Raw genomic sequence first — 15432 nt, 5'->3', positions numbered from 1 at the left:
TGAGTCCATGGATTATACGCACTCTCACCCTTCCAACATTGCTAGCCTCCTCGGTACCTTGCATTGCCCTTTCTCACCTTGAGAGTTGGTGCAAACTTCGCCGGTGCATCCAAACCCCATGATACGATACACTCTATCACACATAAGCCTCCTTATATCTTCCTCAAAACAGCCACCATACCTACCTATCATGGCATTTCCATAGCCATTCTGAGATATATTGCCATGCAACTTCCATCATCATCATATACATGACTTGAGCATTCATTGTCATATTGCCTTGCATGATCGTAAGATAGCTAGCATGATGTTTCCATGGCTTGTCCATTTTTTGATGTCATTGCTACGCTAGATCATTGCACATCCCGGTACACCGCCGGAGGCATTCATATAGAGTCATATCTTTGTTCTAGTATCGAGTTGTAATATTGAGTAGTAAGTAAATAAAGTGTGTGATCATTATTATAGAGCATTGCCCCATAAAATAAAGGGGAGAGGCCAAAGAAGCCTAAATAAAAAAGGGGGGCCAAAGAAGCCCGCCCAAAAAAAAGAGAAAAAAAAAGAAAAAGAAAAAGAAAAGTGGCAATGTTACTATCCTTTTACCACACTTGTGCTTCAGAGTAGCACCATGTTCTTCATATAGAGAGTCTCCTATATTGTCACTTTCATATACTAGTGGGAATTTTCATTATAGAACTTGGCTTGTATGCTCCAATGATGGGCTTCCTCAAATGTCCTAGGTCTTCATGAGCAAGCAAGTTGGATGCACACCCACTTAGTTTCTAGTTTGAACTTTCATACACTTATAGCTCTTAGTGCATCCGTTGCATGGCAATCCCTACTCATCGCATTGACATCAATTGATGGACATCTCCATAGCCCGTTGATTAGCCGCGTCGATGTGAGACTTTCTCCCTTTTTGTCTTCTCCACACAACCTTGATATGTCCATTTTGCATCATGCTTTTATATCGACATTTATTTTATTATGGGCTGTTATTACACGTTATGTCACCATACTTATGGCTATTCTCTCTTATTTTACAAGGTTTATCATGAAGAGGGAGAATGCCGGCAGCTGGGATTCTGGGCTGGAAAAGGAGCAAATATTGGAAACCTATTTTGCACAGCTCCAAAAGTCCTGAAACTCCACGAAAGTCATTTTTGGAATTAATAAGAATTATTGAGCAGAGAAAGTACCAGAGGGGGCCCACACCCTGGCCACGAGGGTGGGGGGCACGCCCACCCCGACTGGGCGTGCCCCCCTGTCTCGTGAGCCCCCTGGTGGCCCTCTGGTGCCCATCTTCTGCTATATGAAGTCTTCTGCCCTGAAAAAAAATCATAAGCAAGCTTACGGGACTAAACTCCGCCGCCACGAGGCGGAACCTTGGCGGAACCAATTTAGGGCTCCGGCGGAGCTGTTCTGCTGGGGAAACTTCCCTCCGGGAGGGGGAAATCATCACCAACGATCCTCTCATCAGGAGGGGGTCAATCTCCACCAACATATTCACCAGCACCATCTCCTCTCAAAACCCTAGTTCATCTCTTGTATCCAATCTTGTATCAAAACCACAAATTGGTACATGTGGGTTGCTAGTAGTGTTGATTACTCCTTGTAGTTGATGCTAATTGGTTTATTTGGTGGAAGATCATATGTTCAGATCCTTAATGCATATTAATACTCCTCTAACCATGAACATGAATATGCTTTGTGAGTAGTTACGTTTGTTCCTGAGGACATGGGTGAAGTCTTGCTATTAGTAGTCATGTGAATTTGGTATTCGTTCGATATTTTGATAAGATGTATGTTGTCTCTCCTCTAGTGGTGTTATGTGAATGTCGACTACATGACACTTCACCATTATTTGGTCCTAGAGGAAGGCATTGGGAAGTAATAAGTAGATGATGGGCTGCTAGAGTGACAGAAGCTTAAACCCTAGTTTATGCGTTGCTTCGTAAGGGGCTGATTTGGATCCACTAGTTTCATGCTATGGTTAGGTTTACCTTAATACTTCTTTTGTAGTTGCGGATGCTTGCAATAGGGGTTAATCATAAGTGGGATGCTTTTCCAAGAAAGGGTAGTACCCAAGCACCGGTCCACCCACATATCAAATTATCAAAGTAACGAACGCGAATCATATGAGCGTGATGAAAACTAGCTTGACGATAATTCCCATGTGTCCTTGGGAGCGCTTTTCTTATTATAAGAAATTATCCAGGCTTATTATTTGCTACAAAAAGGATTGGGCCACCTTTCTGCACTTTTTTTATATTTATTGCTTGTTACCCGTTACAAATTATCTTATCACAAAACTATCTGTTACCCACAATTTCAGTGCTTGCAAAGAATACCTTACTGAAAACCGCTTGTCATTTCCTTCTGCTCCTCGTTGGGTTCGACATTCTTACTTATCGAAAGGACTACGATAGATCCCCTATACTTGTGGGTCATCAAGACTCTTTTTTGGTGCCGTTGCCGGGGAGTGAAGCGCCTTTGGTGAGTGGAACTTGGTAAGGAAACATTTATATAGTGTGCTGAAATTTTCTGTCACTTGTTACTATGGAAACTAATCCTTTGAGGGGCTTGTTCGGGGCATCTTCGCCCCAACCAGTAGAGAAAAGAGTTGCTCCTCAACCTACTGAACCTATTTAAAATGTTTAATTTGAGATTCCTTCGGGTATGATAGAGAAACTGCTAGCTAATCCCTTTGCAGGAGATGGAACATTGCATCCCGATTTACACCTTATCTATGTGGATGAAGTTTGTGGATTATTTAAGCTTGCAGGTATTCCCGATGATGTTGATAAGAGGAAGTTCTTCCCTTTATCTTTGATGGGAGATGCATTGACATGGTATAGGCTATGTGATGATACGGGATCTTGGAACTATAAACGATTGAAATTGGAATTTCACCAGAAGTTCTATCCTATGCATCTTGTTCATCGTGATCGTAATTACATATATAATTTCTGGCCTCGCGAAGGAGAAAGTATCACTCAAGCTTGGGGGAGGATTAAGTCAATGTTATACTCATGCCCCAATCATGAGCTTTCAAGAGAAATGATTATTCAAAAATTTTATGCTCGGCTTTATCTCAATGATTGCACCATGCTTGATACTTTCTGTGTTGGTTCTTATATGCTGAAGACTATTGAATTCAAATGGGACTTATTGGAAAGAATTAAATGCAACTCTGAAGATTGGGGTTCCGACGATGGTAAGGAGTGAGGTATGACACCTAAGTTTGATTGTGTTAAATCTTTTATGGATACCGATGCTTTTCGTGGATTTAGCGCTAAATATGGACTTGACTCTGAGATGGTAGCTTCTTTCTGTGAATCTTTTGCTACTCATGTTGATCTCCCTAAGGAGAAGTGGTTTAAATATAATCCTCCCAGTGAAGTAAAAGTAGTTGCACCTGTTACGGTTGAAGAAAATATTATCACTTATAATGATCCTGTTGTTCCTACTACTTATGTTGAGAAACCACCTTTCCCTATTAGGATAAAGGATCATGCTAAAGCTTCAACTGTGGTACATAAGAGTAATACTAGAACATATACCCCTCCTGAGCAAATTAAAGTTGAACCTAGTATTGCTATGGTTAAAGATCTCTTGGCTGATAATATAGATGGGCATGTTATTTATTTCTGTGATGAAGCTGCTAATATAGCTAGACTAGATGCTAAGATACATAGACCTGTTGTAGGCATGCCTGTTATTTCTGTTAAAATAGGAGATCATTGTTATCATGGCTTATGTGATATGGGTGCTAGTGCTAGTGCAATACCTCATTCCTTATATGAAGAAATTATGCATGACATCGCACCCGCTGAAATAGAAGATATTGATGTTACTATTAAGCTTGCAAATAGAGATACTATTTCACCAATTGGGATTGTTAGAGATGTCGAAGTCTTGTGTGGGAAAGTTAAATATCCTGCTGATTTTCTTGTTCTTGGTTCCCCACAAGATAGCTTTTGTCCCATTATATTTGGTAGACCATTCTTGAATACTGTCAATGCTAGGATTGATTGTGAAAAGGATATTGTTACAATTGGCTTGGGAGATATGTCTCATGAGTTTAATTTTGCTAAATTTCATAGACAACCCCATGATAAAGAATTGCCTAGTAAGAATGAAATTATTGGTCTTGCTTCTATTGCCATGCCTCCTACTGATCCTCTAGAACAATATTTGCTAGACCATGAGAATGATATGTTTATGAATGAAAGAAGGGAGATAGATGAAGTATTCTTTCAATAGGGCCCTATTCTGAAACACAACTTGCCTGTTGAAATCCTAGGGGATCCTCCTCCACCCAAGGGTGATCTCGTCTTTGATCTTAAACCTTTACCTGATAATCTTAAATATTCTTATCTTGATGAAAATAAGATATATCCTGTTATTATTAGTGCTAACCTTTCAGAGCAGGAAGAGGAAATATTATTGAAAACTCTGAAAAAGCACCGTGCTGCTATTGGATATACTCTCGATGATCTTAAGGGCATTAGTCCCACTCTATGGCAACACAGAATTAAATTGGACGAAGGTTCCAAACCAGTTACAGATCATCAACATCGGTTTAATCCTAAGATGAAAGAACTGGTAAGAAAGGAGGTACTAAAGCTCCTTGATGCAGGTATAATTTATCCCGTTGCTGATAGTGATTGGGTAAGTCCTGTCCATTGCGTCCCTAAGAAGGAAGGTATTACTGTTGTTCCTAATGATAAAGATGAATTGATTCCGCAAAGAATTATTACAGGTTATAGGATGGTAATTGATTTCCATAAATTAAATAAAGCTACTAAGAATGATCATTACCCTTTACATTTTATTGATCAAATGCTAGAAAGGCTATCCAAACATACACATTTCTGCTTTCTAGATGGTTATTGTGGTTTCTCTCAAATACCTGTGTCAGCAGACGATCAATCAAAAACTACTTTTACTTGCCCTTTCGGTACTTTTTCTTATAGACGTATGACTTTTGGTTTATGTAATGCACCTGCTACCTTTCAAAGATGCATGATGGCTATATTCTCTGACTTTTGTGAAAAGATTTGTGAGGTATTCATGGATGATTTCTCCGTTTATGGATCCTCTTTTGATGATTGCTTGAGCAACCTTGATCGAGTTTTGCAGAGATACAAAGACACTAGTCTTGTCTTGAATTGGGAAAAGTGTCACTTTATGGTTAATGAAGGCATTGTCTTGGGGCATAAAATTTTTGAAAGAGGTATTGAAGTTGATAAAGGTAAAGTTGATGCTATTGAAAAGATGTCGTGTCCCAAGGACATTAAAGGTATACGAAGTTTCCTTCGTCATGCTGTTTTTATAGGAGGTTCATTAAGGACTTTTCTAAAATCTCTAGGCCTCTGACTAATCTATCACAAAAAGATATTCCTTTTGTTTTCAATGATGATTGTGTAGAAGCATTTGAAAAACTTAATAAAGCTTTGATTTCTGCACCTATTGTTCAGCCTCCTGATTGGAATTTACCCTTTGAAATTATGTGTGATGTTAGTGATTATGATGTAGGTGCTGTTCTAGGGCAAAGAGTTGATAAGAAATTAAATGTTATCCAGTATGCTAGTAAAACTCTTGACACTGCCCAGAGAAATTATGCTACTACTGAAAAAGAGTTCTTAGCAGTTGTGTTTGCTTGTGATAAGTTCAAACCTTATATTGTTGACTCTAAAGTAAGTATTCACACTGATCATGTTGCTATTAAATATCTTATGGAAAAGAAAGATGCTGAGCCTAGACTTATTAGATGGGTTCTCTTGCTCCAAGAATTTGATTTGCATATTATTGATAGAAAGGGAGCTGAGAACCCCATTTCAGACAACTTGTCTAGGTTAGAGAATGTTCTTGATGACCCACTACCTATTGATGATAGCTTTCCTGATGAACGTTTAGCGGTCATAAATGCTTCTCGTATTGCTCCATGGTATGTTGATTATGCTAATTATATTGTTGCTAAATTCATACCACCTAGTTTCACATACCAGCAAAAGAAAAAGTTCTTTTATGATTTAAGACATTACTTCTGGGATGACCCACACCTTTATAAAGGAGTAGATGGTGTTATTAGACGTTGTGTACCTGAGCATGAACAGGAACATATCCTATGCAAGTGTCACTCCGAACCATATGGAGGACACCACGCTGGAGATAGAACTGCACATAAGGTATTGCAATCTGGTTTTTATTGGCCTACTCTATTCAAAGATGGCCGTAAGTTTGTCTTGTCTTGTGATGAATGTCAAATAATTGGTAATATTAGTAGACGTCAAGAAATGTCTATGAATTATTCTCTTGTTATTGAACCATTTGATGTTTGGGGCTTTGATTATATATGGGACCGTTTCCTGCCTCTAATGGATATACACATATTTTAGTTGATGTTGATTACGTTACTAAGTGGGTAGAGGCTATTCCAACTAGTAGTGCTGATCATAACACCTCTATTAAGATGCTTAAAGAAGTTATTTTTCCAAGGTTTGGAGTCCCTAGGTACTTATTGACTGATGGTGGTTCACATTTTATTCATGGTGCTTTTCGTAAAACGCTTGCTAAGTATGATGTTAATTATAGAATTGCATCTCCTTATCACCCACAGTCTAGTGGTCAAGTAAAATTGAGTAATAGAGAGCTCAAATTAATTTTGCAAAAGACTGTTAATAGATCTAGAAATAATTGGTCCAAGAAACTTGATGATGCATTATGGGCCTATAGAACTGCATATAAAAATCCTATGGGTATGTCTCCGTATAAGATGGTTTATGGAAAAGCATGTCACTTACCTCTCGAACTTGAACATAAGGCATATTGGGCTATTAAAGAGCTCAACTATGATTTCAAACTTGCCGGTGAGAAGAGGTTATCTGACATTAGCTCACTTGATGAATGGAGAACCAAAGCCTACGAGAATGCCAAGCTGTTTAAAGAAAAAGTTAAAAGATGGCATGACAAAAGAATACAAAAGCGTGAGTTTAACGTAGGTGATTATGTGTTGCTATTCAACTCTCGTTTAAGATTTTTTGCAGGAAAACTTCTCTCTAAGTGGGAAGGTCCTTACGTTATCGAGGAGGTCTACCATTCTGGTGCCATAAAAATCAACAACTTTGAAGGCACCAATCCAAATGTGGTAAACGGTCAAAGAATCAAACATTATATCTCTGGTAATCCTATAAATGGTTAAATTAATATCATTGAAACCGTAACCCCGGAGTAATACATAAGGGACACTTTCCAGAACGTTTCAGACTCCGAAAAGGAATAGGTATGTGGTACGGTAAGTAAACCAACTCCAAAACAATTCTAATGACAATTTTTCTCTGTTTTGGAATATTTAAGAATTTAGGAAAATAAGAAGTAGTCCGGGAGGGACATGAGGCCTCCACGAGGGTGGAGGGCGCACCCACCCTTACTGGGCGCGCCCCCTGCCTCGTGGGCACCTCGTGTGCCCTCCGGACTCTATTTTCTTGCACGTTACTCCTTTTGGTCGGTAAAAATTCATTATATAATCTCTCGAAGGTTTTTACCATCGTATCACGCAAAAATCTCCTGTTTTCGTCTTGAGCTGTTTTTCTGACAGATCTAGAGCATATGACGTCACCCTCCTTCAATAATGAAGACAAGGATGCTTGTCTATTGAATATAGAGGTGAAAAGAGAAGAACCGGAGGAGATCAACAAGGATGAAGGGATCAAGAAGGCCATGGAGGATCAAGCTCCGGCGGAGGAAGAAGAAAACATCCCTCAACCTCTACCTAACCTCTTTACCCCAACCTAGATTGAAGCTTTCAAGATGATTGAGTTAGCTCGCATACAAAACAAGTATCTCACATAGGAAAATATTTTGTTGAAGTATCATATCGTGGCACTCAAGGGCATTATCCGCAAGTTGAAGGAGCTTGTATGCTCGATGTGTGATTATCCACCACCATCATCATCACCTTCATCACCTCCGAGGACATAATCACATGGGTATGGGCACTCCCCTTGGCAACTGCCAAGCTTGGGGGAGGTGCCCTGGTATCGTATCACCATCACACTCCTATCTTTACCGTTTTACTTAGTTCGATCTTTTTAGTAATATCTTGATCTAGTAGAATAAACCTTTGGTATGAATTAGTTTTGAGTTTTGCTTTGTGATCCCTCTATGTAATCGAGTCCGTGAGCTATATAATAAAGATTAGTGTTGAGTCAAGGGCTTTGCTTTCTTGCTATTATCTTGAGAAAATAGAAAGAATAAAAAGAATAAAAGAGGTCATATTGATCTTATGCATAGTATTGACTTCACACATAAAGAGTATGAGGCCTAAAAGTTGTTAGAGTTGACAAACATAGTTTTGGTCATTGTTGCAATTAATAGGAAGTAATAAAGAAAGAGAGGTTCTCACATATAAATATACTATCTTGGACATCTTTTATGATTGTGAGCACTCGTTAAGTATGACATGCTAAAGAGTTGATGTTGGACAAGGAAGACAACGTAATGGGTTATGTTTTCTCACATCTTAGTTAAAGTATATTGTCATGGATCGTCCAACATGTTGAGCTTGCCTTTCCCCCTCATGCTAGCCAAAATTCCTTGCACCAAGTAGAGATACTACTTGTGCTTCCAAATACCCTTAAACCCAGTTTTTGCCATGAGAGTCCGCCATACCTACCTATGGATTGAGTAAGATCCTTCAAGTAAGTTGTCGTGTTGCAAGCAATAAAAATTGCTCTCTAAATATGTATGACTTATTAGTGCGGAGAAAATAAGCTTTATACGATCGTGTGATATGGAAGTAATAAAAGTGAGGGACTGCATAATAAAGGTCATGTCACAAGTGGCAATATAAAGTGACGTTCTTTTGCATTAAGATTTTGTGCATCCAACCCTAAAAGCACATGACAACCTCTTCTTCCCTCTGCGAAGGGCCTATCTTTTACTTTATGCAAGAGTCAAGGTGATCATCACCTTTGTCTTTTTCATTTTATCCTTTGGCAAGCACCTCATGTTGGAAAGATCCTGATATATATATCCAATTGGATGTAATATAGCATGAGCTATTATTGTTGACATCACCCAAAGGTGAATACGTTGGGACGCAACACTGTAAGCCCCTATCTTTCTCTGTGTCCGGTTAAAACTCCATAAACATAACTATTGCGTGAGTGTTAGCAATTGTAGAAGACTATATGATAGTTGAGTATGTGGACTTGCTGAAAAGCTCTACTCTTGACTCTTTCCGATGTTATGATAAATTGGAGTTGCTTCAATGACTGAGATTATGGTTCATTAGTTCTCAATGAAGTTTCTGAACCATACTTGACATTGTGGATAGATTGTTACTTGAGCATAAGAAATCATATGACAATATATATATATGTTGCTGTTATAAGAATGGTCATGATGCCCTCATGTTCGTATTTTATTTTTATCGACACCTCTATCTCTAAACATGTGGACATATTTTTTGATATCGGCTTCCGCTTGAGGACAAGCGAGGTCTAAGCTTGGGGGAGTTGATACGTCCATTTTGCATCATGCTTTTATATCGATATCTATTGCATTATGGGCTGTTATTACACGTTATGTCACCATACTTATGGCTATTCTCTCTTATTTTACAAGGTTTATCATGAAGAGGGAGAATGCCGGCAGCTGGGATTCTAGGCTGGAAAAGGACCAAATATTGGAAACCTATTCTGCACAGCTCCAAAAGTCCTGAAACTCTACAAAAGTCATTTTTGGAATTAATAAGAATTATTGAGCAAAGAAAGTACCAGAGGGGGCCCACACCCTGGCCATGAGGGTGGGGGGCGCGCCCACCCCTACTGGGTGCGGCCCCTGTCTCATGGGCCCCCTGGTGGCCCTCCGCTGCCCATCTTCTGCTATATGAAGTCTTCTACCCTGAAAAAAAAAATCATAAGCAAGCTTATGGGATGAAACTCCGCCGCCATGAGGCGGAACCTTGGCGAAACCAATTTAGGGCTCCGGCAGAGCTGTTCTGCCGGGGAAACTTCCCTCCGGGAGTGGGAAATCATCACCAATGATCCTCTCATCGGGAGGGGGTCAATCTCCACCAACATCTTCACTAGCACCATCTCCTCTCAAAACCCTAGTTCATCTCTTGTATCCAATCTTGTATCAAAACCACAAATTGGTACCTGTGGGTTGCTAGTAGTGTTGATTACTCGTTGTAGTTGATGCTAATTGGTTTATTTGGTGGAAGATCATATGTTCAGGTCCTTAATGCATATTAATATTCCTCTGATCATGAACATGAATTTGCTTTGTGAGTAGTTACGTTTGTTCCTGAGGACATGGGTGAAGCCTTGCTATTAGTAGTCATGTGAATTTGGTATTCATTCGATATTTTGATAAGATGTATGTTGTCTCTCCTCTAGTGGTGTTATGTGAACGTCGACTACATGACACTTCACCATTATTTGGGCCTAGAGGAAGGCATTGGGAAGTAATAAGTAGATGATGGGTTGCTAGAGTGACAGAAGCTTAAACCCTAGTTTATGCGTTGCTTCGTAAGGGGCTGATTTGGATCCACTAGTTTCATGCTATGGTTAGGTTTACCTTAATACTTCTTTTGTAGTTGCGGATGCTTGCAATAGGGGTTAATCATAAGTGGGATGCTTGTCCAAGAAAGGGCAGTACCCAAGCACTGGTCCACCCACATATCAAATTATCAAAGTAACGAACGCGAATCATATGAGCGTGATGAAAACTAGCTTGATGATAATTCCCGTATGTCCTCGGGAGCGCTTTTCTTATTATGAGAAATTGTCCAGGCTTGTCCTTTGCTACAAAAAGGATTGGGACACCTTGCTGCACTTTATTTATATTTATTGCTTGTTACCCGTTACAAATTATCTTATCACAAAACTATCTGTTACCTACAATTTCAGTGCTTGCAGAGAATACCTTACTGAAAACCGCTTGTCATTTCCTTCTGCTCCTCGTTGGGTTCGGCACTCTTACTTATCAAAAGGACTACGATAGATCCCCTATACTTGTGGGTCATCAAACCTCCACCATCATATTTTATTCCACCTATAGTACTATATCCATGGCTCACGCTCATGTATTGCGTGAAAGTTGAAAAGGTTTGAGAACGTCAAAAGTATGAAACAATTGCTTGGCTTGTCATCGGGGTTGTGCATGATGGGAGCATTTTGTGTGACGAAAATGAAGCATGGCCAAACTATATGATTTTGTAGGGATAAGCTTTCTTTGGCTATGTTATTTTGGTAAGACATAATTGCTTGATTGGCATGCTCGAAGTATTATTGTTTCTATGTCAAATGATAGACTATTGCTTTGAATCACTCGTGTCTTAATATTCATGCCATGATTAGACATATGATCAAGATTATGCTAGGTAGCATTCCACATCAAAAATTATCTTTTATATCATTTACCTACTCGAGGACGAGAAGGAATTAAGCTTGGGGATGCTGATACGTCTCCGTCGTATCTATAATTTTTGATTGTTCCATCCCAATATTATTCAACTTTCATATACTTTTGGCAACTCTTTATATTATTTTTGGGACTAACATATTGATCCAGTGCCTAATGCTAATTCCTGTCTATTGCATGTTTTATGTTTCACAGAAACCCCATATCAAACGGAGTCCAAACGGGATAAAAAAGGACGGAGAATATTTTTGGAATATTTGGGAAATATGGGAGGAAGAATCAATGCAAGACGATGCCCGAGGTGGCCACGAGGCAGGGGGCGCGCCCCTAACCCTCGTGGGCCCTTCGTAAGGTGGTTGCTGCTATTCTTTTACCGCAAGAAAGCTAATTTTCAGGAAAAAAATTATCACGAAGGTTTCAATCCAATCGGAGTTACGGATCTCCGGATATAAAAGAAACGGTGCGAGGGCAGAATCTGGGGACGCAGAAACAGAGAGAGACAAAGAGACAGATTCAATCTCGGAGGGGCTCTTGCACCTCCCACGTGATACGTCTCCAACGTATCTATAATTATTGATTGTTCCATGCTATTATATTACCCGTTTTGGATGTTTATGGGCTTTACTTTACACTTTTATATCATTTTTGGGACTAACCTACTAACCGGAGGCCCAGCCCGAATTGCTGTTTTTTTTGCCTATTTCAGTGTTTCGAAGAAAAGGAATATCAAACGGAGTCCAAATGGAATGAAACCTTCGGAAGCGATCTTTTTGGAACAAACATGATCCAGAAGACTTGGAGTGGAAGTCAAGAAACAAGTGAGGCGGCCACGAGGGTGCCCGGCACGCCCCCTACAGGTGGGCGCGCCCCCCACCCTCGTGGGCCCCTCGAGCATCCACCGACCTACTTCTTCCTCCTATATATACCCACGTACCCTGAAAACATGAGAAGCGACCACGAAAAACTATTTACACCGCCGTAACCTTCTGTATCCGTGAGATCCCATCTTGGAGCCTTCGTCGGCGCTCCGCCGGAGGGGGAATCGATCATGGAGGGCCTCTACATCATCTCCAAGGCCCTTCCGATGAGGTTTGAGTAGTTTACCACAGACCTTCGGGTCCGTAGTTATTAGCTAGATGGCTTCTTCTCTCTCTTTGAATCTCAATACAAAGTTCTCCTTGATCTTCTTGAGATCTATTCAATGTAACTCTTTTTTGCGGTGTGTTTGTCGAGATCCGATGAATTGTGCATTCATGATCAAGTTTATCTATGAGAAATATTTGAATCTCCTCTGAATTCTTTTATGTGATTAAGTTATCTTTGCAAGTCTCTTCGAATTATCAGTTTGGTTTGGCCTACTAGATTGACCTTTCTTGCAATGGGAGAAGTGCTTAGCTTTCGGTTCTTTCCCAGTGACAGCAGGGGCAGCAAGGCACGTATTATTGTTGCCATCGAGGATACAAAGATGGGGTTTATATCATATTGCATGAGTTTATCCCTATACATCATGTCATCTTTGTTAATGTGTTACTCCGTTCTTTATGAACTTAATACTCTAGATGCATGCTGGATAGCAGTCGATGTGTGGAGTAATAGTAGTAGATGCAGAATCGTTTCGGTCTACTTTTCACGGACGTGATGCCTATATACATGATCATGCCTAGATAATCTCATAATTATTCACTTTTCTATCAATTGCTTGACAGTAATTTGTTCACCCACCTAATACTTATGCTATCTTGAGAGAAGCCACTAGTGAAACCTATGGCCCCCGGGTCTATCTCTTATCATATAAGCTTTCAATCTACTTTTATTTGCATCTTTTACTTTTCCAATCTATATCATAAAAATACCAAAAATATTTATCTTATCATATTATCTCTATTAGATCTCACTTTCGCAAAGTGGCCGTGAAGGGATTGACAACCCCTTTATTGTGTTGGTTGCGAGTTCTTGTTTGTTTGTGTAGGTGCGTTGGACTTTTGAGGAGCCTCCTACTGGATTGATACCTTGGTTCTCAAAAACTGAGGGAAATACTTACGCTACTATTGCTGCATCACTCTTTCTTGTTCAAGGAGAACCAATGCAAGCTCAAGACGTAGCATCACGCCATGGGAGTCAAGGACCATAGGGGAAACCCTTCTCCCATCTAGGGAGAAGGTCAAGGAAGAAGAAGAAGAAGGGGGGCTCTCTCCCCCTTGCTTCTGGTGGTGCCGGAATGCTGCCGGGGGCCATCATCATCACCACAATATACACCAACACCTCCGCCATCTTCACCAACATCTCGATGCTTATGAATTGAGTGTCAAAGATGGCACTACTTAGATCTATCCTCGCTTTTATGCCTAGCTTGGGGCGTTAAACAATAGCGCTAGTTGGGAGGCAACCCAATTTTATTTTAGTTTTTAGTTTTTGCTTCTGTTTAGTAATACATATTTCATCGACCTTCTGTTTAGATATGTTTTCATGTTTTAATTAGTGTTTGTGCCAAGTAGAACCTATAGGAGAACCAATGGTGATAGTTAATTTGATTCTGCTGAAAAACAGAAACTTTGTGCGCACGAAAATAATTTTAGTAATTCACAGAAACCTGATTTTGCGTTTATTCTTTTTGCTGTATATTAATAGACAAATTTTCCAGGACTTCCTATTTTGGTAGGATTTTTAGAGTTCCATAAGTATTTCGAGAGTTACAGACTGCTACCGACTGTTCTGTTTTTGACAGATTCTGTTTTTCGTGTGTTGTTTGCTTATTTTAATGCATCTATGGCTAGTATGTAGGGGTATGATCATAGAGAACTTGGAATACAGTAGGTTTAACACCAATATAAATAAAGAATGAGTTCATTACAGTACCTTATGTGGTGGTTTTTCTTTCTTGCACTAACGGAGCTTATTAGATTACCTGTTGAGTTTTGTGTTGTGAAGTTTTCAAGTTTTGGGTAAAGATTTGATGGATTATGGAATAAGGAATGGCAAGAGCCTAAGCTTGGGGATGACCATGGAACCCCAAGATATTCAAGGATAGCCAAAAGCCTAATCTTGGTGATGCCCAGAAGGCATCCCCTCTTTCGTCTTCGTCTATCGGTAACTTTACTTGGTGCTATATTTTTATTCGCCACATGATATGTATTTTGCTTGGAGCGTCTTGTATGATATTAGTCTTTTCCTTTTAGTTGATCACAATCATCCTTGCTGTACACACCTTTTGGGAGAAACCCACTTGATTGGAATTTATTAGAATACTCTATGTGCTTCACTTATATCTTTTGAGCTAGATAAATTTTGCTCTAGTGCTTCACTTATATCTTTTAGAGCACGGCGGTGGCTTTATTTTGTAGAAATTGTTAATCTCTCATGCTTCACTTATATTATTTTGAGATTCGCTTAGAACATCATGGTATTTTCTATGGTTATAAAATTGGTCCTAGAATGATGGACATCCAAGTTGGGTATAATAAAAACTATCATAGGAAGTGAATTGGATGCTACGATCAATTTGATACTTGATACTTGTTTTGAGATATGGAGGTGATGATATAGAGTCATGCTAGTTGGGTGATTATGAATTTAAAGAATGCTTGTGTTGAAGTTGGCAAGTCCCGTAGCATGCACATATGGTGAAAGTTGTGTAACAAATTTGAAACATGAGGTGTTCTTTGATTGTGCATCCTTATGAGTGGCGGTCGGGGACGAGCGACAGTCTTTTCCTACCAATCTATCCCCCTAGGAGCATGCGCGTAATGCTTGGGTTTTGATGACTTGTAGATTTTTGCAATAAGTATATGAGTTCTTTATGACTAATATTGAGTCCATGGATTATACGCACTCTCACCCTTCCATCATTGCTAGCCTCTTTAGTACCGTGCATTGCCCTTTCTGACCTTGAGAGTTGGTGCAAACTTCATCGGTGCATCCAAACCCTGTGATACGATACGCTCTATCACTCATAAACCTCCTTATATCTTCCTCAAAACAGCCACCATACCTACCTAT

Source organism: Triticum aestivum, chromosome 2B (assembly GCF_018294505.1).
Source record: "Triticum aestivum cultivar Chinese Spring chromosome 2B, IWGSC CS RefSeq v2.1, whole genome shotgun sequence".
In the NCBI taxonomy this organism is placed as follows: domain Eukaryota; kingdom Viridiplantae; phylum Streptophyta; class Magnoliopsida; order Poales; family Poaceae; genus Triticum; species Triticum aestivum.
The sequence above is the reverse complement of the archived record's forward strand: the minus strand, read 5'-3'. Positions refer to the sequence as shown.